General features: G+C 42.1%; 1 protein-coding gene and 1 pseudogene across 1 annotated transcript in view; both read left to right on the top strand.

Moving 5' to 3' along the window:
- The window catches only part of ARHGAP10 (Rho GTPase activating protein 10), a 324,116-nt gene that overhangs the window by 221,593 nt on the left and 77,401 nt on the right, over nucleotides 1-25,122 (top strand). The gene's annotated exons all lie outside the window — the stretch shown is intronic.
- LOC122889600 lies at nucleotides 17,314-17,733 on the top strand (annotated as a pseudogene).

The following is a 25,122-nucleotide window of genomic DNA, read 5'->3' as shown; positions in this document are numbered from 1 at the left end:
ATGGGGAGCTGTTAGCTTGGATTGGTTCATATTTCTGAGAACTTAATTTCTCCATTTCCTCTTCTTTTCTCTCCGATTTCATCCTTGTCCACTTTCACTCCCAGCTCTTTGTTCTTGCTCAGCTGGACGTCACTTCAGAGTCTAGGCTCTGCTATGAGGAAGGATATTTCCGCTGACGAGGGTGGTTTGTGCAGGAAAACTGCCCATGGACGCATGTACCCATAGGAGCCCGAGGTTTCCTTGGCAACTGATCCATGTTTACCACCCAAAGATCTTGTGTTTAACTTGAATGTGGTGAGGGAGGGATAGGATTCCTCTTAGTAAGTGTTCGAGAACAAAATGAGAGAGAGGAAGGAGGATAGAAGGGTTAAAAGGAGGAGTCCCCTGGGGGAGGAAAGTGTTCCATAGATAGGGAGGCAAACAAGGCAATGAGAGAGGGAATGAAGAGTCCTAGGTTCTATGAAGGAGAACAGAGGGGAAAGTGACAATAGAAGGAAGGCCTTTTCTTTTCCTCAGTTACTTATTTTTTAATCTTAGGATCGTGCAAAATATTGACTCTGACCAGGAACGTCACCAAAGCAAAAGAAGAAATTTTCAGCATGTAATTAAAGCAAGAAAGCTCTAGATTAATTTTAGAGTTAGAAAAAGACCCAAGTTAATCTGCCTCGAGATCACATTTTATCCTAGCCTCTTTGCTGTTTTCATAAAACCCATATGTACTCTATAGGAAACTTAATCCACATGTTTTGGCCTCATTCCCACATGATACATTAAGATGTTGTTTTAAAAGAAGCGTTTACGGGCCAAAAATATTATCAAGGTATTTCTTCCCGTGCACACCAGAAAATTGCATTTCCCAGGTGGAAACGGGTACTGTGAAGTTCCCATAGATTTTCCAATTGGGATTGCGCCTTATAATTTATGAGCTTTATGTAAATATTTTTTCTTAAAGGTTTTACTTATTTATTTGAGAGAGAAAGACAGCCTGAGCTTGTGGGGGTGGGGGTAGGGGTGGGGGAGAGGGCGGCACCCTAGGGAAAGGGAGAAGCAGCTCCCCACTGAGCAGGGAGCCTAATGTGGGGTTCAATCCCAGGACCCTGGGATCATGGTGCCACTCAGGTGCCCCATTAGTTTTGTTCTTGACAAAGTATACTTCTTATGGATCAGTGCAGTATGTTTGTGGTGAGCCCCTGCTTGGAGTCAGATCTGATGTGAGATTTGGGGAAGAGTCCGGCAGGGGAAAGATCTTTCCATCAGTCACTGCAGGATGCCATGGAGAATAGTGCTCTCGGAGCGATGCAGAGACTTTAGAGGAGAACTTATGTCCGACTGTGAGGAATCTGGAATGTTTCCTGACTAGGTGGTTTGAATAGGTTTTAGAATGGAGTTTGAACAGGTGGTGGGGATGTTTTAAGAGGACATTTCGGTATGGGGAAGTCGTGTAATCAGAGAAGTACAGAGGGTAGGCGTGTGTTCTGGGAATGCAGCTTCTGTGGGAATAGCCGTGAGGGGCATGAGAGATAGTTGTAAAGAGATTCGGGCCAGGCGTAGGGAGGTTGGGAATAACACCCTAGGACTTCTGGATTTCGTTTTATGGGTATCAAGGCCTCTCATGGTTTTTAGGTAAACTGCTTCAGGAAGTTTAATGTGGTAGCTGGTTAGCAAATAGAAAGTGGGAGAATCGCAGCCGGGTGAGAGGTCAGATGGCTGAGGACTTTGTAGTGAGAAGGGGAGTTCAAGGGTAGCGGGCCTCATGTCCTGAGGCCCAGTGGACACAGTCCAGGGACGGGATCGGTGGGCCGTCTCAGAAGAATGTGTTAGGAGTGACAGTAGGTCACAAATGAGGACCCAGAGCTGGAGAAATATAGGGATCCTTAATAAAAAGAAGGAAAAAAAAATAGGTTCAGGGCAAGAGTTCAGTGTTTAATGTGCTGAATTTTAGCTGTCTGGATGTCTAACAAATAGTTGGAGATGTGGGGCTCAGATTTGTGAGAGGATTTAGTGGCAAGAAGTGTACGATAAGAAGACATGAGATGAGCATGGGTGAGCGTGCTCCCTGCGCTCTAGGCTTGGTCTCACTCCATGGTGGGGACTTACCTCCTGTAACCTAAGCATGTACTTGTGTGTACATAAAACAGATAAAGTTACTTCAATCAGATATGCTCGGTACTTAAAACAGATAGATAAAGTAAAAAATATATAAAGGTCCTATTGCATGCATATGTAATAGTATTCCTTTATATGTGCAGAATTCTTATGACATATATTGTCCCTTCACATCATGGGAGAAGACTGAAGGGTGAGAGATTAGCTTGTTTATGGGCACCCCCCGGTGAGTGGCAAGGCTTGGGTTTGAACTCAGGGTTGTTTGACCCCCAAACCTTTGCTTCACCTCCCTAGGAGGAGGTTAAGAGCAATATCCTTGAGAAACACCAAGATTTTTCTGTTAGCGAGAACACAGGAGCCAGAAGAAACCTAGGCGAGTTTCAGAGTTAGGGTTGTCAAGGGACCTTGTCAGTGATGCTGGAGCTGTCAGTACGGGAGAGCTCGAGTATTTACTCCAAGAGTAAAATGTCTGTTGAGAGCAAGAGCTGAAGTTGACGTCAGTGAATGAGTGTTTAGGAATAGGTGATCACAGGGACGGATTTACGTTGTATTTTTCCCGCACGACAGAATGTAACAGAGGAAAAAGCAGACCAGACAGGGAAGGGAAAGAGTAGGGTAGGACTGGCAGCTCCTGATGTGTACACAGTTTGCCAATCAATCTCAGTTCTAGTTTTCTGTTGACTAATTTCTGGGGTTGGGGGTTCTTCAGAAGAACTTAGGGATGGAAAGAACCCTCCTGGGAGTTCATCGAGTTTGTCGAAACGGAGCCCGTTCTGCTGTTTTATACCTTTGTAGTGTCATAAAAGAAATTTGTGTTTATAATGTAACTCTCTTCTGGTCTCTCCCCAAGTCCCTGAGGGCCCTTGAAGATTATGAAGACCTTTGGGAATCACCAAAGAAATCATTAATACCAGTGTGGTTTTCTTTTATTATCTGTCATATTTTGTGTTAGGATTTAAATTGAGTTCATATAAAGTAAGATATATAATGTTACTTTCAACCAAATCACTTTACATGATATATATAATTTTAATCCAGATTATAGGCATGCCTTGTTTTATTGTCCTTCGCTTGACTGCCCTTCGTAGATACTGTGTTCTTTACGAAGCAGAGGTTTGTGGCAACCATGCATGGAGCAAGTCTGTCCACACCATTTTGCTTTGTGTCTCTGTCACATCTCATGTGTCAGGACTTGCAATATTTTTGGCTTTTTCGTGACTCTGTTTGTGATGGTGATCTGCGGTCAGTGATTACAGCTTGCCGATAGCTCAGGTAATGGCTAACATTTTTTAGCAATAAAGTATTTTTTGATGTATGTACATTATTTTTTTAGACATCATGCAACTACACTCTTGATAGCCTACACCACAGGGTAAACATAGCTCTTCTATGCCTTGGGAAACCAGAAAATTCACTGGACTCGGTTTATTACAATACTTGCTTCGTTGCGGTGGTTTGGAACCAAACCTGCAATATCATTGAGGTATGCATGTATATTTACCTTGTTAAGGATTATAATTGGATTTTCAGTGGGATCGGCCAGATGTGGTGCTCTGGTTGCCTTCAGCTTTGTGTGGTGCTGCGGTTCACCTTGATGTTCCCGGATTCTCTGGTGGTCAGTAGGGCATGAAGTTGTTTCTGAGTGTTAGCCTTTACATACTGTAGTTTCTCTGGACCCCGGGGTGCCAAGAGATAATCACATTTTATTTAGATAAAACTTTTCCTCGGTAAAGATTCTAAAAACTTCGTTGAAAGAAACAGTGTTGTCTTTGAAATGGGTGTGCTGGCACGCTGTGCCTCTTTTTTCCTGGTGAGAAAATGGAGGTGATTTGTGATGCTCATGTGTTGTGGAAAAGGCTGATGTTACGTTCCTGTTCTGAGGTTTCTTTAGTAACCATCTCTGTAACGTATGTTGCAAATTCCTTGAAGAGGTGGTGCCCCTCCAGCACAGAAAAGTAGAGATGAGAAGGGCATAATATACGTTTCTTCTCAGGTGTGCAACACAATCAGAATATTAAATTACACGCACACGTGATGAGTATCAAATGGTACGTGGCGTTCCTCTGTTGACCTTGGGTTCCAGTTTCAGACCTACACCCCTGTCTTTGCCAAGAGCTAGAAGAATGTGTCCCTGCCCTCAGGCTCTGCGGTGGCATGGATTCCCTCATTGGTCCCAGCCTGCAGTCCGGCAGCAGCCACAAGTGGACTGGGTTCCGTTTGGGGCAGCCTGCTCTTCCGCTCCTGTGGCAGCAGAGACCAGGCACATCCTAACCCTCTTCTGTGGGCTGATCTCTGTCATTCTTGACTGTAAAGGAGGCCTCAGGGGGTATGCAAACTGTTTTCCTGGAGACACAAGGAACCCTTAAGTCTTAGAGTGGGCCTGTCATTCAGTGGGAATAAGAAACCTCTCTTTCTCTCTCTCTCTCTCTCTCTTTTTTTTTTTTTTTTAAATTCAGCCTAAAATGCTTCTTGATTTAGCTTTGCTGGCACTGGGTTGCTAGGCAGCACAAGTTTTCATGTGAGAGAAAAATAAATATCTGAAACAACAGCAACAATGGTAAAACTCCGAAGTTTCCAAAAGCTTTATGTTTGCCTGAGTAATGATGATTCAGTGTAGAAGTCAAAACCCCACGGCAAGAGTAGTAGAAAATTGCAGAAGGGTGGCTTTTTCCTTCTTCCAGGTTTCTTGAATGTTGGCATCTTTGGCATGGCCACGGAGACTTACTTTACTGTTAGATTTTCTCCCCCCTCAACAGGGCCTTGCATTCTCTGGAGTGTTTAAAAAGGAGCTTTAAAACCACAGACAGCTTTCTGTCTGCCTTTCTCCTTCCTCAAAGACGTCAGAAAATAATGACGACATCGTCTTCCCCGTTCTGCCGTCTTCATTTAGCTCTGCTATATAGGAAGTCCCTTCTGGGTGCTGTCGTGTGGCTCTGGAGGGGGCAGGTAGCGTTTTCCCAGGGTACTAGTGTGGTTTGATAAGAGAAAATTCGAAAGGCAAGATCCTTTCATTCTGCGTTAGTGTCGGGTATAGATGGAGAACTGGGGCTGTCTCCAGAAAATCCAAGAGCTGCGATACAGAAGGGTGGGGGTAGATTGATTCTCTGTTATCTGTGAATGCACCGTCAGTTCCAGTGAGCAGAACTTGCTAGGAGGTGAGTGTTTGATTCAACACAAGGAAGAACGTAATAATAATTTTTCATAATGAGAATGTGTTCATGTTGAAGATGAAGATTGAGGACCTGGAAAAAGCAAGCAAGCCTAGGAGGTCTGCCCCACTCAGAAATTCTCTGCCAAGGTCTCCGGAGACACAGAGCTGCGAAGACAGGTCTCAGAGCAGAGCCCTGGGCTTTGGAACTTGGCGCTCGGTTGTGTGTGTAGAACTAAGGAGGATGAGGAACAGGATCCTTTCGTTCATCTCTCTTTTATGAGCAGCATCAAGAGTTCTTGGAAGGGAAAAATAAGAATCCAGGAGTGAGGGGATGGGAGCAGTGGGAAAATGCGTAGGTGAGCAATGGAGAAGGTACCGAGGGATGCCTTTCCTTAAGGGACAGGATAGTGTGGGGGCATTTACGGGCTTGACTCTTTGCATGGATGTGCTCATTTTTATTTTCTCTTATAAAATAAAACCTTCCAGCTTTCAGCACTATCTCTTCCACATCTCTCAATATAAAATTGAGAACAATAATAATTATAATAGCCCGTCCTGACAGGGATGATTATGCACTGGGCACCAGACTTAGCTCCTTCTATGACGTTTTATTGAAATACTCTATAGCCAGGACCACATAACGTAGCACAGTGAGCTCTAAATGAAATTCCTTGACTTGGCATCTCTGTTGCACCAAGTCATGTGACTTCTGTATGATCTGGCCGCCCCGTTGACACTCACTGTCAGTTTCCTCTTCTGCAAAATAGAAATAACTTAAGTACCTCTTCAACAGAGCGGTTGCAGAGATGAGATAAGCTGATCCACCTGAGATAATCCTCTCATTGCTGTTGCACAAATGAGGAAGGTGAGGCTCAGGGAGGCTCCGATAACTTGCTCACAGTCACAGTCCTAGAAAGTGGCCAAGCTGGGATTTGAACCCAGTCTGTCTCCAAAGCCTGTCCCTTAACCTTACACTGTCACTGTCAGATAAATGTCTCTGCAGCCTCTCAGTATGTGTTATAACATACATTCATCATTATAATAGCAGCGTATTTCCACAGTCCTAAAAATCCCATGTTCTGTCTGTTCATCTCTTTTGTTGTCTGCCCTACCCCGTCGCCCCCCATTTCCCAGGCCCACCACTCACTGGTCTTTTTACTCTCTGTAGTTTTGCTTTTTCCAAAATGCCAGGTAGTTGGAGTCCTATGGTAGGTAGACTTTCAGACTGGCTTCTTTCACTAGCTAACATGCACTTAAAGTTCCTCCGTGTCTTTTCATCGTTTGATAGCTTATTTCTTTTTAGTGCTGACCTGTTTGTATTTTGAGAGAACCAAGGGGTTTATGTGGTCACTGTGCCCAGCAGGCAATGGCAGGAAGGGCCGCTCCTCTCAACTGGCCATCTTCTCTCCCTTCTTGCCGCATTATCTATATCACGCAGGCTGCTTCTGAGATGCCCTGTCCTTGGGGCTGACAGGTTGTGTCAGGCCTCCCAGCTCAATTTTGCCAGAAATTCCAGTGAAGAAGCTGCGCTCCTCATCTCTCTCCTTGTGTTCCTCACCATCAGGATAATTAGCATATAATAAGGCAAAGCCTGGTATTTATTAAGTGCTCACACTGTTAAGTATTTTACATTATGATCTCATCTAATGCCCCACTCAACAGGTCCGTGAAGTAGATATCATTGTCCTTATTCTACAAATGAGGAAACTGGGCCTTAGGGTAAGAATTTGCCCCAGGTCACACAGCTGGTAAATGGCAGTGGTGAGATTTAAACCCAGGGCTGTCTGGCTCTGGAGGTGGGACCATTAAACTCTAGACTGTAATTGGCTTTACATGGAAGGTTCTGTATGTGTGGTCCCCAGCTCATAGACTGGGCAGCCACCTTCTGATTCTTAGAAACAGCAGACCTAGAGCATACGCAGACTGAATGAAATCACCAAAAACAGAATGTTTCAGTGTCTCAAATAAATTTTCAGAAATCCAAAAATACACCAAATAGTGTAAGTGGGGAGATACCCACATGAGGTATCAGTTCGATAATATGTAAAGAGATGATTTTTCTAGACTGTAAAAGTACTAGGAATAGGCGACCTATTTTTAGCAAAAACTTTAAAATCAACAATAGGAGCTTATATTAATGGAGTGTGTATTCTCTTGAAGCCTACCTAATAATAATATGGCCACTTGCATCAGACTAGGGTTCTTGGGGAAGGAAGTTTTTTTGTTGTTGTTTTGTTTTGTTTTTTCTCTTCCTGGAAAGATGGCCTGCTACTATGCAGATAAGCAGGGCTGAGAGAAGGGTATTTTTCTGAACTCTGAACTCCGTCTCTTCCCCTTTAACCTCTCTCTTGTCCCCCTCATCTGTGCTGCCCCACAGTCATTTAGTCCAAATATGTCCTGGCAGACAGCCCCGTGCCTCCGAGAACGGCTTACTGTAGACTGCATCCCTAGTTTTGTGAGACATGGTGCCGCGTAATCTTGATCTGCTGGTGAGAGCTGGCTAGACCCTCAAGAGGAGTCTCACAGGAGGCTGGGCAGAGTTGGGTTCTCTCCCGTAGAGATTTGGAATTGGAGGGGGAGAAACTCAGCAGTGACTGTGACATTGCCCTGGGCGGGAGGCTACAAGAACCCTGGCAGTGGGTCAGGTGTCCAGCAGAGAAGGCAGAGCGCCGAGAAGGATGGGAATCTCGTTAGAAAAGCGCACAGAGGTGAGAAGTGGAGAGTTGTTAGTTGACTCCTGATGGCCTCAGAACAGTTTTGAGTTCCAGCTCCTTCTACTTCCTGCTGATTCCTTTTAACAAATCCCTTTTTACTTCTGTCAGTTTAGTACTGTTTTGGTTGAAACTAAATCATCTTTGGACAGTGTGAGAAAATTCACAAGCGCTATACCTGCAATTTGATAAATTTACAGATGCATGATTTATTTGTCAACTTTGATTTAACTCCGTTTATATTTCGGTGCTATCAGGTAGCTTAGGCATGTCCTTGGGGCTGGCTGTTACTCAGGTCCAGTCTTTTTGGAAACAGATCAAGTGGGTCCAGTCAACAGAGTTTTAGGTGGAACCTGGCATTTTGAGGTTGTCCAAATATGAACCTGTTGCTCTCTTCCCATTGATCTTAACTAGAACTTCTTTAACTTTCTTCTTCAATTTTCTCAGACCAGTATTTAAACCAGAAGTGACTTTTCTCTCAACTCTAACATAATTTCTTTTTCTTCTAAGTAATTGTGTTCCCAGTTGTTGGTCTCCAACCTGATAAAGCCATTCCCTCCCCTGCCGCATTCTTACACATCTCCTGGCCGCGTGGGCCTCAGTCTGCCACTCAGTCATGTAGCATTTTAACGTCTGCTCCTGCATGTGCCATACCCTTCCTCTGTCTAGAGCAGTGGTTTTGAAGTTTTATTACATTAGGACCTAGTTTGAAAATTTAACGAAGGCTTTGGGTTCTGTTCCCAGGAAATGGTATTATTATAGATACACAGAAGAAATGTAGGCGCAGTTCTAGGAATTTCAGGTTAAGAACCTAGAACCATGGGAAAACCAAGAGCTGCCATATATCCAAGTGAGGTTAGGGTCTGGAACATGTCTTCAGGCCCAGCCTTTCTTGTTTTTTGATGTTGACTTATTTTCCATGTTTTTGCTCAGAAGCTAGGAGGGGAACGGATAAAGATGTCGCTCATCTCAGATTCACGCTTTATTTAATCAGTGACACTTCGTGGTTTCTGTTCCTTACCCGGGCCAGCCATGAAGGAAACCCTTTATTAAAATACTGATGGCTCAGTTTGGCCATGGAAAGAATGAGCCCACGCTGAAAGGCCTTGTCCTTAAATAACGAAAGGCAGCCGTTTTCCATTGAGATGTGCTGATATTCAGACTTCTCCCTGAGTAGGAAGCAGAAGGAACCTGACTTGGGGCAGACTGAAGAAGGCACCTTTGTCCTCGTCAGGTTTTCACAGTGCAGCCTTGTTGTCTCATTTGAATTCCTCTGACTTGCCCTGAAATTAAAACCATTAATTTTAATTTTAATTAAAACTGTTAGCGATAACTGAGAGCTGACCATGTGCCAGTATTTTAGCTCTTGCCTCTTTAGCATGGCAAACACTAGTGTCCTACCTAACTAAATGTTTTCACTAATGAATGGTACCTGGAAAATGGCTAAATTAAGGGTTGACAGTTTCAGCTCATGCACAGTGGGGCATGTGACAGTTCTATTTCTGCTAGGCTTCCACAAATTCTCCAATTTCTGCCATAACTAAAAGTCAGAGGAGCTAAAATATCTACTTGAAGAAGCAGGCCACTATGTCATAACCTCCAAATCGAAGTCTTGCTGGTAAGTGTAGTGCCTGCTTTCGTGGCTGTGTCTGAGGTCCTCAAGACCACCCCCACGTTCGGGGATGTGCTGGAAGGACACAAAGTTGTGCTCACAGCTATCATCACAGCAATGGAGTAAAGAAGCACAGAGAAGAAGACAATCCGGGTGGAGTCTGGAGGAGTCCGCATGTCCTTTGGCTTATGCCCTCCCCTCCCAGGAGAAGTCACACAGAGCAGACTCTTCCTCCAGCCCTGAAAATGTAGAAACGTGTGTTCGATACTTCTGTTCAGGAAAGCCCATTGGAAACCAGTGCCTGTGGGAGCTAGTCACATAGGCATCCTTTGCCCACCATATACCAGAATTCCAGACTCCCAGATGGGAAACAGGTATTCCACATAACCCCCACATAGGCCCACCATGCCCAAACCGTTTGAACACGAATTCAAACAGTTTGGGCATGGTGGGCCATCCTAACCTTAAAGGGAATGTTTTCTATCAGTTTAAAGAACTGTTTACCAGCCTAGTCCCTAGACACCAACTAAGGGCCAGTTTGGCAAGCGGGCCTTCTAAGGATGTCCATCTTATGCCTGCTGTGTTTATTCTCTTCTGCACACTGGGCATCTTTTAACTGCTGGGGTGAGGAGGTTGAGGGCAGGGGTGACTGTGAGTTACTGTTTCTCCTGCAAGGGTGTTCTCTGTCTTTGGGATTTAGAGCCTTTTGTCTTTTGCTTTGGAAGTGTCTTCTCCATGCTGTTGGGGAAGTGTGTGTTGTCAGCCCTATTAGGAAGTGCAGGATTAACTTTATTAAGGAGCATGGGAATCGAGGTGAATGTGGTCAGTGTAGGTTAAGTAAATTTCAAGCCATGCAGCCTTATGTCGCTGGACTAATTTGGCACAGGATGAAAAGTCCTTAAAAGCCCTCCTTGTTTAACTTTCCAGTTGGTTGATTTCTCCTTGAGAATGGCCCCAAAGGGCAGGAATCAGTTTTGTCAGCTTTATTTCTGTTCTCACTCTTTGGCTCTATCAGGTGCTGCCATTGGGGGCCCCACATTTTCTCAAAGATCAAGGTTCTGCCCTGTCTGTTCTGCCCTCCCTCCTTGGCGTCTGATCCAAACGCCCCTTTTCACCCTGGCTTGGGCTTTGTATTATCTGGCTGATACCCTCCTCAGAGCTGCACTCTCTATTTAATCTTCTGGATTTTTCTCTAAAAAATCCTTTTACTAAATAGTTTTTAAAAAGTTAAAAACAAATATGTAGCCTTTCATGAGGATTTGTTAGGTGAGCTAGTCATCCAGTATTAACACTGTGTTCCCCCTCCCAAGTCATTGTTTTTCATCAGACAGATATTTGTAGTAGTATTCTCTCTCTCTCTTTTTTGACTACCAGTACCATCTAACCCATCGTGATTTAGAGGAAGGGTTTGATTTCCTTTTGTTTATGTCACAGCTCCTCTCTTGACCAGATAATGATGACTTCTATTGATCTTGACAAAGTATTGTTTCTTGTTACCGTAGAGATACAAGTGTCTAGAATTCTGGAGTCTACTAGACTAATCTAGAATTCACTTTAAGTAAAACCTAATTACTTAAAGCTTCTTAAGCAACCTTGAAAATAATCGAGGGATGTCGATGAATTAAGCTGACCGTCAGTTAATGACTGATGAAGTTAGGTGATGCGGATAGGAATTTATTATATTATTTTTTACTTGTGTATATATCTCAAATTATTCATGATGGAAATTAAATGACCTGATATTTGGTGTTGGCATCATTTCTTTTATACACTTATCAATTCATTCAGCAGACATCTATAAAGCTGCTCCTTCATGCCTTGTACTGCGTGGACAGGCACAAAAAATTAAGGGGGTGGGGGGAAGCAGATCTTGCTTTCTGGAAGTCCAGGGTGTAACAAACTCTGACATAGTGGTAGGGTTCTAGTAACATGGCCCGAGGATTGTGTGTGGACCTTCCAGAAGCCAGTAGCTTTCTTTGTCCAAAGCCAGGTTAAGACCGTTTCTATACTTGGAAGACTTATGTAGCAGGCATTCCTTTGTGAATCAATCAGTTGTTTCTTCAGAAGGTATGTACCCATTCCCTTTACAACAGTGACTTAGGCCTGTAGGAGACCTAGTGGACGTAATTATAAAATTCGCAATTGCTTTTCCGAAGCATCTAGTCTGCGTAGGGCAGAGGGTCGGCACCAAGGCCATCTTGAGTACCTGATGTTCCAGCCACTGGCTAGGTCTCATTCGTAGGACCCATGAATCAACCAGTCAACCCTGAGAGAGTGTGTTTGTTTGTTTGTTTGTTGTCTTTTAGGTAGTATTGTTTTCTCTGCAGTTTACAGACTAGTGCGAGAAACAGAAGCTTGGGGAGTTGAAATTAACTTACCCAGGGTCACACAGCTTGCTTTATTCATTGACAGTCTGCCTCATTCCAAAAAGGATTTCAGGCAGTTAAGCCACACAGTTAGAAAATTCTTTGTGGTCTTTCTACTGTCCCAAGAAAAACAAGACCATATTTTTTTCTTTTTAAGCTTAAATGATGCATAGTGTTTCAGTCAATATTAGTACATGGACAGCTCCAAGTTTAAATTGTACAAAAGTGCTTACGTATGTCTCTGTTGGAATGTGTAGGAGTGAGAAAGGAAATCTCTGTATTTGATTTCATAAAGGCATGAGCTTTATATAGTTGCTTGAGACACACATGCCAGTGCCTGGTTGTGTGCATAAGACAGTTCTTATTAATCATCGCACAGCTGGTGTGTTGTTTGTCATCATTATTACTTATTCTTAATTACCAAAAGTGCACATGGGCTGCAGACTGTAGATGGTGCCAAACCAAACCTCTAAAGTGGTTGGACTAATGGGTTTTGAGGAAGATTTATAATCCTTTGGAAATGATAGCAGTGCTGTATATAGTCACATAAAGAAACAGTGTACATCAGAAACTCACACAGAAGCGGGATCATAATCTTAGTGTATGATCTCAGTATCTGCCTCCTGTTCTCTTTAATTTGTTGCTGAATCAACTTTGCTTGTTTTGTATATTGAGAATAGAATTTATTTATAGGCTGTGCCTCTTTTGAAGTAATTGTTTCTCTTTCCCTAACTCAGCAATAAGTGAAAGTGGAGGCATTCTTTCTCCAGGAAAGCCTTTAAACCCTTGATTTTTCTAGAATGTCATTTCTGTTTAGATGGAAATGCGGGACATGACTACTAAGAGGATTAGTCATCATTTTCAAAATTTAATGAAGGAATTAGGTCATTTGTGCTTAATGTGCTAATAAGCTCAGAGTAAGCTGTACTTACTGATGGATTGATGTGGAAGGGTCCTCGGAATAATAATTGTTTCTTGTGTCTACTCCTTTTATGCCACAATTTCTGTAGGACTGCATTACCTGCAATGCTTAGAGTCAACTGTAGTTGAACTCTTTTGGAAGTCCTCTGGGCTTTATCCAAATTCCATGTAACTGAAAAGAAAACTCTTTCACTTGACTTTATTATTTGGATGAATCCAAACTCTTATAAATGGTTTCTAATTCTCCATTGTTTTCTGTTCTTGGCAGCCTTTCTGCTCATTACTGTAGGTCAGTGATTCCTAACCAGTTTTTATGTTTCATACTTCTTGGAGAATTTGATTAAAGATAACAATCTCATTTTCTAAAAAGAAAATAATACAAGTGCATATATACCATTTACAGACAATTTGAGGGTATATACTAATACCAGAGTCCGTAAGGAACCTCAGTTAGGAATCCCTGCTTTGAGGGAATGAACTTGGTTGATACCGAAATAACGTAATAAAAACATGTGGCTCTTTGACACAATTGGGAGTAAGGAAACTAGTGAAGTTCAGTAAAGTTACAGGCTTCTACATGTGATGGTGTGTTACCTTTTACTTACGTCATTACCAGTAGTATTTATTGTCTGTTTCTTACCTAAAACAGATACCTCAAACACATGCTCTAAAATAGCAAGCTCAGATCTCAAAAATCTTACAACATAAATCAAAAATAGGTTAAAAGGAGAAAAGAATAACACCTTGGTATCAGTCAAATGGAAGAAAAGCTAGAGACCAGCATGTGACATTTTTAAAAACTGGCATGGACCTCATCTGTTTTACTCCTAACTCTGCCTTCCACAAATGCGACACGGAACAGAGGCATATGTAATCCTCACAATCCCTTTTTGGAGGGAGGTGTAGAAGATGGTTTGGTCAGCCTTGGGTTAGACTTGCAAATTCCACAAAGACAGAAGCTCCTCCTGACCACGCTGCTCTAGCCAGAGACGGAGACTAGGTGGGGTATGATGCATCATGGACTCCCTCTCACAGACAGCCTGGGGCGGTGATCTCCAGCAATAAACAAAGTCAGAAAGGAAACCTCAGAATCAAGACTAAATTAAAAATTAAAAAAAGAGCTTCTATAAGAGAAGAACATGGGAAGAGAACCTCAAGATTGGAGAGAGGAATACTGTTTCACACCCTGATAGCTTGTGATGTGAGCATCTAGAAATCCTCTTACCTGGTCTGTCTTCTGCCTGGAGAATGCTAGGAAATGGTGATAGCGGCCACCAAGGGCAGAGACTCCTGGTGGGGGCTGAAGGGCCAGGACCTCTGCTGGAATTGTGGGCAGCCCAGGCAGGGGAACTGAGCACAGACACAGACACAGACAGGCATTTTGGCAAAACCCGAGGTGAAAGACCAGGTTGTGTGCAGCCCGAGCCGCACTGTTGCCCTCCCCCTCGCCATTGGTTACGGACCAGTTGTGTCCTCTGAAAATGTTCAAGCCCTAACCCACAGGGGAGGAGCGTTTTGGGGGGGGGGTCTTTAAAAAAGGGAATTAAGATTAAACAAGGTGATAATGATGTGGCCTCCATCCAGTGTAAGAAGGGGAAAGGACACCAGGGATGTGCTTGCACACAGGAAAGGCCATGTGAGGGCACAGCAGGAAGGCAGCCACCGACAAGCCCAAGAGAGAGGCCTTGGGAGCAGCAGACCCTGCTGGTACCTTGAGCTTGGGGCTCCAGGCTCCAGAACTGTGAGAAGATAGATTTGTGTTGTTCAAGCCACCCAGTCTGTGGGGTTCTGTTGTGGCAGCCCAAGCAGACAAACACACCATTCTCCAGCTACAGAGCGCCGGGCAGGCAGAACTGTTGTGTGTGGAGGAAGAAAACAGACCCCCGCAACATGGGAAGAGATTCAAGGACGTGTCACCCATGGTGTCGTGGTGTGAATAAAGTGTTGACAAAGCTGCCCGTTTAGAACACAAGTAAAATTGAAATCAACCAACCAAAAATACCCACTGTGGAGTCTATATGAATGTATTGCAGCAGGAGGGGAGAAAATGTAAACTGTAGTGGAAGAATCTGTTTTGGAAGAAATACTGATCTAAGGAAGAGAAGAAAAGAACTTACTAAAATTTATCTCTATAGAAGAATTAAGTAGTTAATGAAATGGGAGTTGAAAAAATAAAATGACTAAGGGATTTTTTTTTTTGAAGGTACTTGTGGAGCTAAGAAAACAGTACACACGTACAGTATTTTGAAATAAATGAACAAATTAAAACATGTCAAAAGGAATAGAATAAAAAATAAAATTACGCTCATTGATGAAACAGTCATGGTCAGTGGACGGAGAGAGACAGGCAAAAGAAGTCAAAGAAACAGGCGGAGGGAAAAACGACCTATTATAAGTCACCATGGCAGTACAGAATGAAATGCATGGAATAGAAATAACCTTAATGATAAAACAGATGATAACTTTTTTCTGAATCAAAGTGAGACCATAATCTATCTGATCAGAACATTCACTGAATTTCAAGAAACCTCAGTTCTGATTTTAAGGTCTTCAGAATTAACCATATAGAAACAAACTGTGATAAGTTACTAGATTTTGAGGAAAAATAGAAAACCCATTAGGAGGATTCATCTGCTTGCCTCATATTTTCCTACAGCAGCTCAGAAGACAATAAAGCAATGTTTATAGGTTTTGAGTATCTGTTTTTGGCCACAAGGAAACATCCCAAATTTCAAAAGGTAGAAATAACACAGACTGTTTTTTTTCCTGATCTGTATAACACTCTAAATCTGGGAATTGGAAGAAAAGAAAAAGGTCCCTGGTCACCTGGAAATTTAGAAACTTTCATGATTCATGGATTAAAATAGAAATAAAAAAGTTGGAGAATGCCTAGAAAAATATCATGAAAACAAGAATATCAAAACCTAAAGATTTGTGCAAAAATTATGTTCTGAGGGAAATGGATAACCAAGTCAGTAAGAATGAAATAATTTACACTTCCACCCACTTCCCCCCAAATTTGGAAAAATTAAGAAATATAGAAGATGAAATTAATTAATTAGGAAAGAAAAGTGCTTTTTTTTTTTTTTTATAAAGCCTCTTGCATTTTGGGTGGAGTTGGGAACATAAAACAGATTTCCTTGGCTAAGCTAGTCAAGAAAAACGGGTGGGAGAGAAGGCTCACAAATATAAATAGAAACGAATATGGAAATAACCATAGATACACAGTGCACAAAATTTTGAAAATCAGAATAAAATTAGTGAACTAATAAAAAAATGGAAACTTTAAAAGAGCTGCCATCCACAACAAGCACCACACACAGGTATTTTCACAGGTGAATTTTAAACTTGGAAGCAACTGTTTAATCTGTTAATGTTTAAACTGGTCCACACCATGGTAGAGGAGAGTTTCAAATTCTTTTTATGATGCTGGTAAGGCACCAGTGCCGAAGCCAGTTGGAGATAAATTTGTAGATCAATTTTACTTAAGCATATTGTGCAGAGACCTTAAATAATACATCAGGAAATAATAGCAATACTTTGTGTAATATTTCAGTCTAAGTTGACTTCATCTCTGAAGTACAAGAGTGGCTCAATATTATGAAATACATTAATACAATATATCATATTATTAAGTCAAAGGAGAAAACCTTATCGCCAATGCCTAAAAGCATGTGACAGAATCTACGTAATTCCTAGGGAAGTATTCTAGTAAAACAGAAATTTGTGGATACTTCCTTAAAATGATCTAAAAATGTGTATTTTATTCCTTAAGTTAGTATTCTGTTTACGTACCGAAACACTTAGAATGTTGAAATTGTGACTTGGCTCACTGTTACTAATTAACTATTGTCCTAGAATTATTAGACAAGAAAAGCGAGAAAGCGATATGAGGTGGTTTGGAAACTGGAAGAGGGAAAGTTTGCATTATTTACGGGTGTGATTGTACACATAGATAGCCCCAGAGAGCAGACTGAAGAGCTCTTATATACACTAAAATGATTCACTGGGATAAAGGATTAAAAGTAATTCCCAAAATCAATAGCTTCCATATGTACCACAAGCCCTCAGAAAATACAGTGGGAGAGCAGGCCCTATTATCAATGTTCTCTGAAAAGATGAATTGCCTGATGTAAGCCTAAATCAAGAGATGAATCACCGGTGTGTAAGGTTAAATGAAGAGATGAAGAACACCTATTTGAAGAAAGCTAGAAAGTTCCACCAAGAATTGAGGGAAATCTCCTGGAGGAGGAAATGAGTATATGTGAGCTGGAACAGACTTTTTGTGATGGTTTGCGTGTCCAGCAAGGCTTAGAATGACCTCCTGCTTTGAAGCCATCTCTCTGGACTCGAAGGATTAAGTGTCAAGATTTTGCAAAAACGTAGAGCATATTCACTGCTGTTGCATGTCCCCCATACCTCCGTGCAAGAATCAGAAATGGGTTGAGGGTTCTGCTGCAAGTTTCGAAGATGCTGCCCAAGGGAAAAAGTGGTTCTGGGAAAGGGGTGAGAGGGGATCAGCCTCTGGGAGCGACAGTTCTGACAAGAAGGCACAGGGTCCCAAAGGTGGTGGCAATACAGTAAAGGTCAGACACATTCTGTGTGGAATAACATGGGAAAGTCATGGAAGCCATGGGAAAGTTAAAGTCTGAAATGAGATTCAGTGAAGTGGCCACACAGTATAGTGAAGATAAAGCCAGGCATGGGGGTGCTTAGGGGTAGATGACCACAGGTTCCATGGTGGGACCATTTCAAGAAGCAACATTTGCCTTGCATGTAAGTGGGCTGAATAAGCCTGTGTTTACAGACCCTCTGGTTAAGACACAGTTTGTATATCCTATCATTATGGTTGAAGGGAGAAAATAAAATTGTATGAAAGACTTAAAAACAAACAAACAGAAAAAGCCTTCAGTGGCAGGGAAGAGGGTTAAATTATGGGATGGCCATAAGGAGAAATGCTCAGCAACCCGTTAACAAGAATGGACTCATAAGCACTGATACCAAGCATGGTGGATGTGTGCTAAGGTGGCCCAGTGGTCTAGGCCCTTGCATGCCTGTGGGACCTATGGCTTGATTCTCACCACTAGAATCTAGGGTGAGGGGCTGTTTTCCCCATGATGATTTTGTTATAGAAGACTTCATGGGAGCAGACTGGAGACGGAGGTTCTTGGTGGCCTGGAAGAAGCAGATAGCCATGCTGGGCACTGCCTTCAGAGAAGACCTTGACAAGGCAGAGAACTGGGGGCCTCCGGCCCATAGTTCATCAAAAAGTCAGAACCCTCAGTCCTGACTGAAAGGAAATGAATCCTGCCAACAACCCAAATGAGTATGGAAGCCGATTTATCCCCAGTTTGGCCTCTGTAATGCTGGCTGGCAGATACTTTTGATTATGGCTTCATGAGTCGAGAACCTGAGCAGAGTCGAGAACCTGAGCAGAGGGACCCAGTTAAGATGTGCCTGGACTCCTGATTCTTGGAAACTCTGAGAGATGATACCTTTCTCATACACATCACAAATCAGAAAATACAGTAGTGGTAAATGTGTTTTTAGGCTTTGAGTTTGTGGTAATTTCTTATATGGCACTAGTAAATGAACACACTGAAACTGAATGATATCTAAAACACTGGTGTGTACTCCCTTACTCTGAATTAAACTTAAAAAAATCTCATCCTACTCACTGACCCAACTTTTCTTTCATACCCTAATGACTGTGGTCATCATGGCCTCTTTGGCATTCTTGGAACATGCCGGGCACATTTCTCCCTCAGGGCCTTCATGCTTATTTATTTCTAAGGTCCAGAACATTGTATGTTCCATAGTAAGCATTCAGTTAATAGTTGAATAGTTAAAAATTTCTTGGAGCTGTATCTCTATTAGGATCTTCTGTGTGTTAAAATACGTACCTAGAAATTATGTGTGTGTGTTTTTGTGTGTGTATGCAGGCATATGCATAGACAACTTTTAAAATTTTCTTGGAAGAAATCAAAGAAACTGTTGGCAATGATTATCTTCGAGGAGTGGAAGAGAGGACTCAGTATTTTTCTGGTATTGATTGTCAGTACCCTCATCAACAGTGTTATTAAGATAGGGACATTATGGTTCATTTATAGTCTCCTTGTTTGACTTAAAGCCAACTACCACATACTTAAAACTTACATTATGGAATAAACAAATACTCTTGTTCTCTATCTCACAGTGTAAAAATATCTGTCAACTTGACTCAGCTACTGGAAGAAACTGGAAATTGCTAGAGAGATCAGACTTCAGTTTGAAGAACCTTAACCATGAGTCCGATTCTTTTTTGAGTTTGAGCTTCTTACGTTCTTCCACGTCCTTCCATGAATGAAGGCCTAACAGGGCCGTCTTGTCTTTAGATGACAAAAACTTGAAGCAGTGATGAGAGAAGTATTTGTATGTATGGCTTACTAAGCACGTTTACGGCAGAGTGCTTACATTGTGAAGTCACTTTGGGAATGATTATTTTGCTTGTATCCAGACTGTCATCTGGTTGTACAGGGTATCAGATGAAGAAATGAAACAAATGTGTCTCTTTATGACAGATTACATAAAGATGACCACGAATTCCTTTACATTCCTTCCATCAAGATAAGAGAATCTGTTTCCTTCCCTTAGATCTTGGTGACCCCTGGGTTTGAAACTCCGAGGCTTTGGAGAGGGCTGTTATGCAGCAATCAACAGAAGGAATGTCCCACCATTTCACTGAATTGGTTTAGTAACTTCTGTGTTCCTATTGACTTCCAGAAGAATGTTCTTTTAGGTAGAAAAGAGAATATTTTTAAAGGTTGCATATTTAAAGAGCAACACATTATCTGCCTATTTTCATACAATAATAACTCTAAAAGTGAAAATACAGTGCTGGCACTGTAGGTGGTTAGTTAACTTCTCATCTTGTTCTCCCTAAGTTGACATTAGTTTATAGCTTTCGCCAGCTTTCACCAGTTGGCTAAAATTTCCACCTACCCCCCCCAACTGTTCCCCAACACACAGACTTTATTATCAGTGGGACTCTTGGGTCTCTTGGAGCAGTGCTCAGTATTACTACTATAGTACCTGTATGGTTTTTTTTTGTTGTTGTTCTGTTTTATTTACATATTTTTGCATAGTAGGATATAGGAAAATAAGGGTAAAATGCCTATAGGTGCTGTGGCTCTTAGGAAACTACAAGGGGGTTAATCATTATGCTCTTCAACAAACATCTCTATATCCATGGCTGGGGAGCTGTAAGATCACTATTTCAGAAGCCAAGTAAGGATAACTTTATGTTTAATGAGTGCATTTATGAAATGTTAACAATTCACAAAGCTTTTTCATATATGATATCTGACACGTTTTTCCACTGCAAAGGGAAAACCAGAAGAAGGAATGGTAAGACGAGATTACTCCATAACAGTCAGGGCCACCCCGGTGTCACATTAACTGTGCATCTGGGACCTAAGGAGAACTCAGAGCATGGCCAACTTGCAGCAGGAATTAAGGGAGCTCAGGTCTCAGCATGGTACAGTGTGAATTTATCACAGGGGTTGGGGAAAGGTTATCCTGTCTTGCAGAAAGGGGTGACAGGTCAGCTTGACATGCTTGTTTCTATATTGAGGAGTCAGGCACTTGGCTCAAATAGCTTGGCGAGTGAGACTGTCTTTTGGGGAGGGGCAGATATTTTCTCATTCATGGGTTCATCGGTCAACTCTTCAAGCCCAGCCTGCATGCAGTGTTGGATCCTCTTTTGGAATGCTCCTGGTCTTACTTTTGTAGGACTTGGTAAAACTTTGGTGACATGGAACTCCTCGTCTCCCAAATTCACTGCCAAGAGTTATGTAACTTCATTAGTTCAGAAGGTTTTCCCCCATATATTCTGTTGATATATGCCTTCTTAGATTCTTAACCCATTAGGCCTGTTTTTTTTTTTTTTTAAGATTTTATTTATTTGACAGAGAGAGAGAGAGGGAGATCACAAGTAGGCAGAGTGGCAGACAGAGAGAGAGAGAGGAGGAAACAGGCTCCCTGCAGAGCAGAGAGCCCAATGTGGGGCTCGATCCCAGGACACCGGGATCATGACCTGAGCCGAAGGCAGAGGCCTCAACCCACTGAGTCACCCAGGCGCCCCTAGGCTTGGTGTTAATCTCTGGACCAAGTACAAGATGAATCCCTCTTTCACATGATAGTGCTTTTAGAATTAGGTGACTGGTAAATTGCATGAGTTTGTTTTCATTTTCCCACCTTCCTAGTCACATTGTGCTGTGTATTATAGCAAGTAATATCTGTTTGGTCTTTGTCCACCGTTCCTGGCTCCCAGTTCCCAGAATTCTTGGAATTTCCTGAGCCATAAGAGCAATGGGGACATCTTTGTTGAGTTTGGTCTCTTGTCCTCAGACCCTGAATCACTTCAGCTGAAATGGGAGTCTTATTATTCCTGAAAAGCTTTCTCTGCCACAAGTGGGTTTATATAAACGAGGTGACTTTTGTAAAGTACCTAAGCATGGGGACTCTTTGCCAGAAGAACCAACAGTGAATAGAGTATTGAAACTTTCAGCCCTAACCCCTGATTTAGGGGTTGAAGAGAGAGGGTGGAGGTTGAATCAGTCACTATTGGCTAGTAATTTAATTGATGATGCCTATGTCATGAAGCCTTCGTAATGAACCCCAAAGCAGAGCGAAGCCACAAAGCTTCCCACATATCACAGCACCAGATCCCAGACTCTACGAGAACAAAATTCCTTTGTTTGGCACCTTACCCTAGGTATCTTTTCATCTGGCTTTTTTTTTTTTTTAGAAGTTTGAGCACCTCTTTTTTTTTTTTTAAGATTTTATTTATTGATTTGACAGACAGAGATCACGAGTAGGCAGAGAAACAGGCAGAGAGAGAGGAGAGAGGAGGAAGCAGGCTCCCTGCTGAGCAGAGAGCCCGATGCGGGGCTCGATCCCAGGACCCTGGGATCATGACCTGAGCTGAAGGCAGCGGCTTAACCCACTGAGCCACCCAGGTGCCCGTCATCTGGCTTTTGATTTACATCCTTTCAGATCCTTTATAATAAACTGGTAATCTAGTGAGTAAACAGGTTTCCTGAGTTCTGTGAACTGCTCTAGCAAATTAATTGAGCCCAAGGAGTGGATCATGTGAATCTCTGATTTATAGTCAGCAGAAGCCCAGATTAAAACCTGGTCTTACAATCTGAAGCATCTGAAGCAGAGGTTGGGGGATGCAGTCTCGTGGGACTGAGTCCTTAACCTGTGGGATCTGATGCCATCTCAGTATATACTGTCAGAATTGCATTGAGTTGCTCTAGTGTGGTACAGTCAGTAAGGAAGGCAGTTGAGATTAACATCTTCCTTGCTCTAGATGTTCTATCTGTCAATCCTGTTGGAGATGTCCTCAGCTTGTCAGTCATGACAGGTGGTGGCTTCACCCAAGCCATACTGTCCACATTGACTACTCATGGCTGTGCCTGAGGCATATGTTCTCATACTGTACTTGTGTGGCTGTTTTTATACAGGTTCAAGTACTGGCCCGACAAGTTTTTTCTTTTCAACCCTGAATTTCCGGTCTGTTTGTTTCCAGTCTGCTAAAACCTGCTTGGGCACACTTCTTGCTCCAGAAATTGTTCAGTATCTCTGCAGTTTTGTGTCCTCTTTCTATGAAGACAAGCGATTACTAACAAATACTGAGCTCTGAGGCATAACACTAGAAATGTTTCTTTAGATGTATAGTGGTGGTTCTCAATCGCTAGGGAAATTTGGCAATGTGTGGGAACATTTTTGATTGATAGAACTGAGTGGGGCTGCTATGGGTATCTAGTGGGTAGAGGCTAGAGATACTGCTAACCATGCATGGGGTGGTGCCTCCAATAAGAATGATCAGGATGTCAAGGGTGCTGAGGTTGAGGAATCTTTGTCCATATTAATATAGTTCTTCCAAACAGTGTCTGGTGAGCATGATAAGTTTAATTGTGTTAATCAGGTTTATTAGCACCTAAGACAAGGATTCTCAAAGTGTGAATGGGCTTCCCTGAGACCCTTTTAGGGATCTCTGAGGTCATAGCTATTTTTATGATAATTGCTTTTCCCACTCATTCTTTTATAGTTGTAAAGAGGAGTTTTCCAGAGGTGATATGATATCATAATATGGAAACAGATTGAATGCAGAAGCAGATATGAGAATCCAGCTGCCTTCTCTTAAATCTGACATTGAAGGGGCGCCTGGGTGGCTCAGTGGGTTAAGCCACTGCCTTCGGCTCAGGTCATGATCTCAGGGTCCTGGGATCGAGTCCCGCATCGGGCTCTCTGCTCAGCAGGGATCCTGCTTCCCTCTCTCTCTCTGCCTGCCTCTCCATCTACTTGTGATTTCTCTCTGTCAAATAAATACAAAAAAAAAAATCTTTAAAAAAAAAATCTGACATTGAAGAAATTTTTCAAAATGGAAAACAATGCCATTTCTCTCATTAAATTATTTTTGTTTTGGAAAACCATTGTTTTTTCATAAAACATGTTAATATGTAATGGATGTGTTATTTTTAATCAACTAAAATGTGGTTAAATATTTTTTAAAATTTTGTTTCTTAATTCTATCACTAAGAATGTCAGTGGACGGGCACCTGGGTGGCTCAGTAGGTTAAAGCCTCTGCATTCGGCTTGGGTCATGATCCCAGGGTCCTGGGATCGAGCCCCGCATTGGACTCTCTGGTCCGTGGAGAACCTGCTTCCTCCTCTCTCTCTGCCTGCCTCTCTGCCTACTTGTGATCTCTGTCTGTCAAATAAGTAAATAAAATCTTTAAAAAAAAAAAAAAAAGAATGTCAGTGGACATAATCCACACAAACAAACATCCATACACTTCTTTGGGCTCCAAAGAACATTATGGATAATTTTTACTAGTATGTATAAATAGTTCTTACTAGTATAAAGAGGTCCTGAGATGATGAATTTTAAGAAACTTAATTATTTTTAAATTTTATTTAAATTCAATTAATTAACATATAGTGTATTATTAGTTTCAGAGGTAGAGTTACGTGATTCATCAGTCTTATTTAATAACCAGTGCTTATTACATCATGTGCCCTCCTTAATGTCCATTACCCAGTTACTCCATCCCTCCACCCACAGCCCCTCTGGCAACCCAGTTTTTTTCCCATGTTTGAGAGTCTCTTATGGTTTGTCTCCTCTGATTTTGTAGTTTTTTTTTTCTCCCTCCCTTCCCCTATGATCCTCTTGTTTTGTTTCTTAAATTACACATATGAGTGAAATCATATGATAATTGTCTTTCTCTGGTTGACTTACCTCACTTAACGTAGCACACTCTTGTTCCATCCATGTCATTGCAAATGGCAAGGTTTGATTTTTTTGATGGCTGATTAATAGTCCATTGTGTGTGTTTGTGTGTGTGTGTGTGTGTATGTGTGTATACCACGTCTTCCTTATCCATTCATTTGTCGATGGACATCTGGGCTCCCTACATAGTTTGGCTATTGTGGACATTGTTGCTATAAGCATTGGGGTGCAGGTGCCACTTTGGATCACTACATTTGTATCTTTGGGGTAAAACCTTGTAGTGCAATTGCTGGATCATAGGGTAGCTGTATTTTCAGCTTTTGGAGGAACCTTCATACTGTTTTCCAGAGTGGCTATACCAGCTTGCATTCTCACCAACAGTGTAAGAGGGTTCTTCTTTCTGTGCATCCTTGCCAACATCTGTTGCTTCCTGAGGGGTTAATTTTTGCCGTTCTGACTAGTGGGAGGTGTACATCATTGTGGTTTTGATTTGTATTTCCCTGATGCTGAGTGATGTTGAGCACTTTTTCATGTGTCTGTTGGCCATTTGGATGTCTTCTTTGGAGAAACATCTGTTCATGTCTTCTGCCCATTTCTTGCCTGGATTATTTGTTCTGTAGGTGTTGAGTTTGAGTTAAGTTCTTTATAGAACTGGGATATTTTCCCTTTATCTGATAAGACATTTGCAAGTACCTTGTCGCATTCCATAGGTTGTCTTTTGGTTTTGTTGACTGTTTTCTTTGCTGTGTGAAAGATTTTTATCTTGATGAAGTCCCAATAGTTCATTTTTGCCTTGGTTTCCTTTGCCTTTGGAGATGTGTCTAGCAAAAAGTTGCTGTGGCTGAAGTCAAAGAGGTTGCTGTCTGCATTCTCCTCTAGGATTTTGATAGATTCCTGTCTCACATTGAGTTCTTTTATCCATTTGAGTCCATTTTTGTGTGTGGTATAAGGAAATTGCCCAGTTTCTTTCTTCTGCA

The sequence above is a fragment of the Neovison vison genome, chromosome 11 (assembly GCF_020171115.1).
Source record: "Neovison vison isolate M4711 chromosome 11, ASM_NN_V1, whole genome shotgun sequence".
NCBI classification, from domain to species: Eukaryota; Metazoa; Chordata; class Mammalia; order Carnivora; family Mustelidae; genus Neogale; species Neogale vison.
This window is presented reverse-complemented; position numbering and strand designations above follow the sequence as displayed.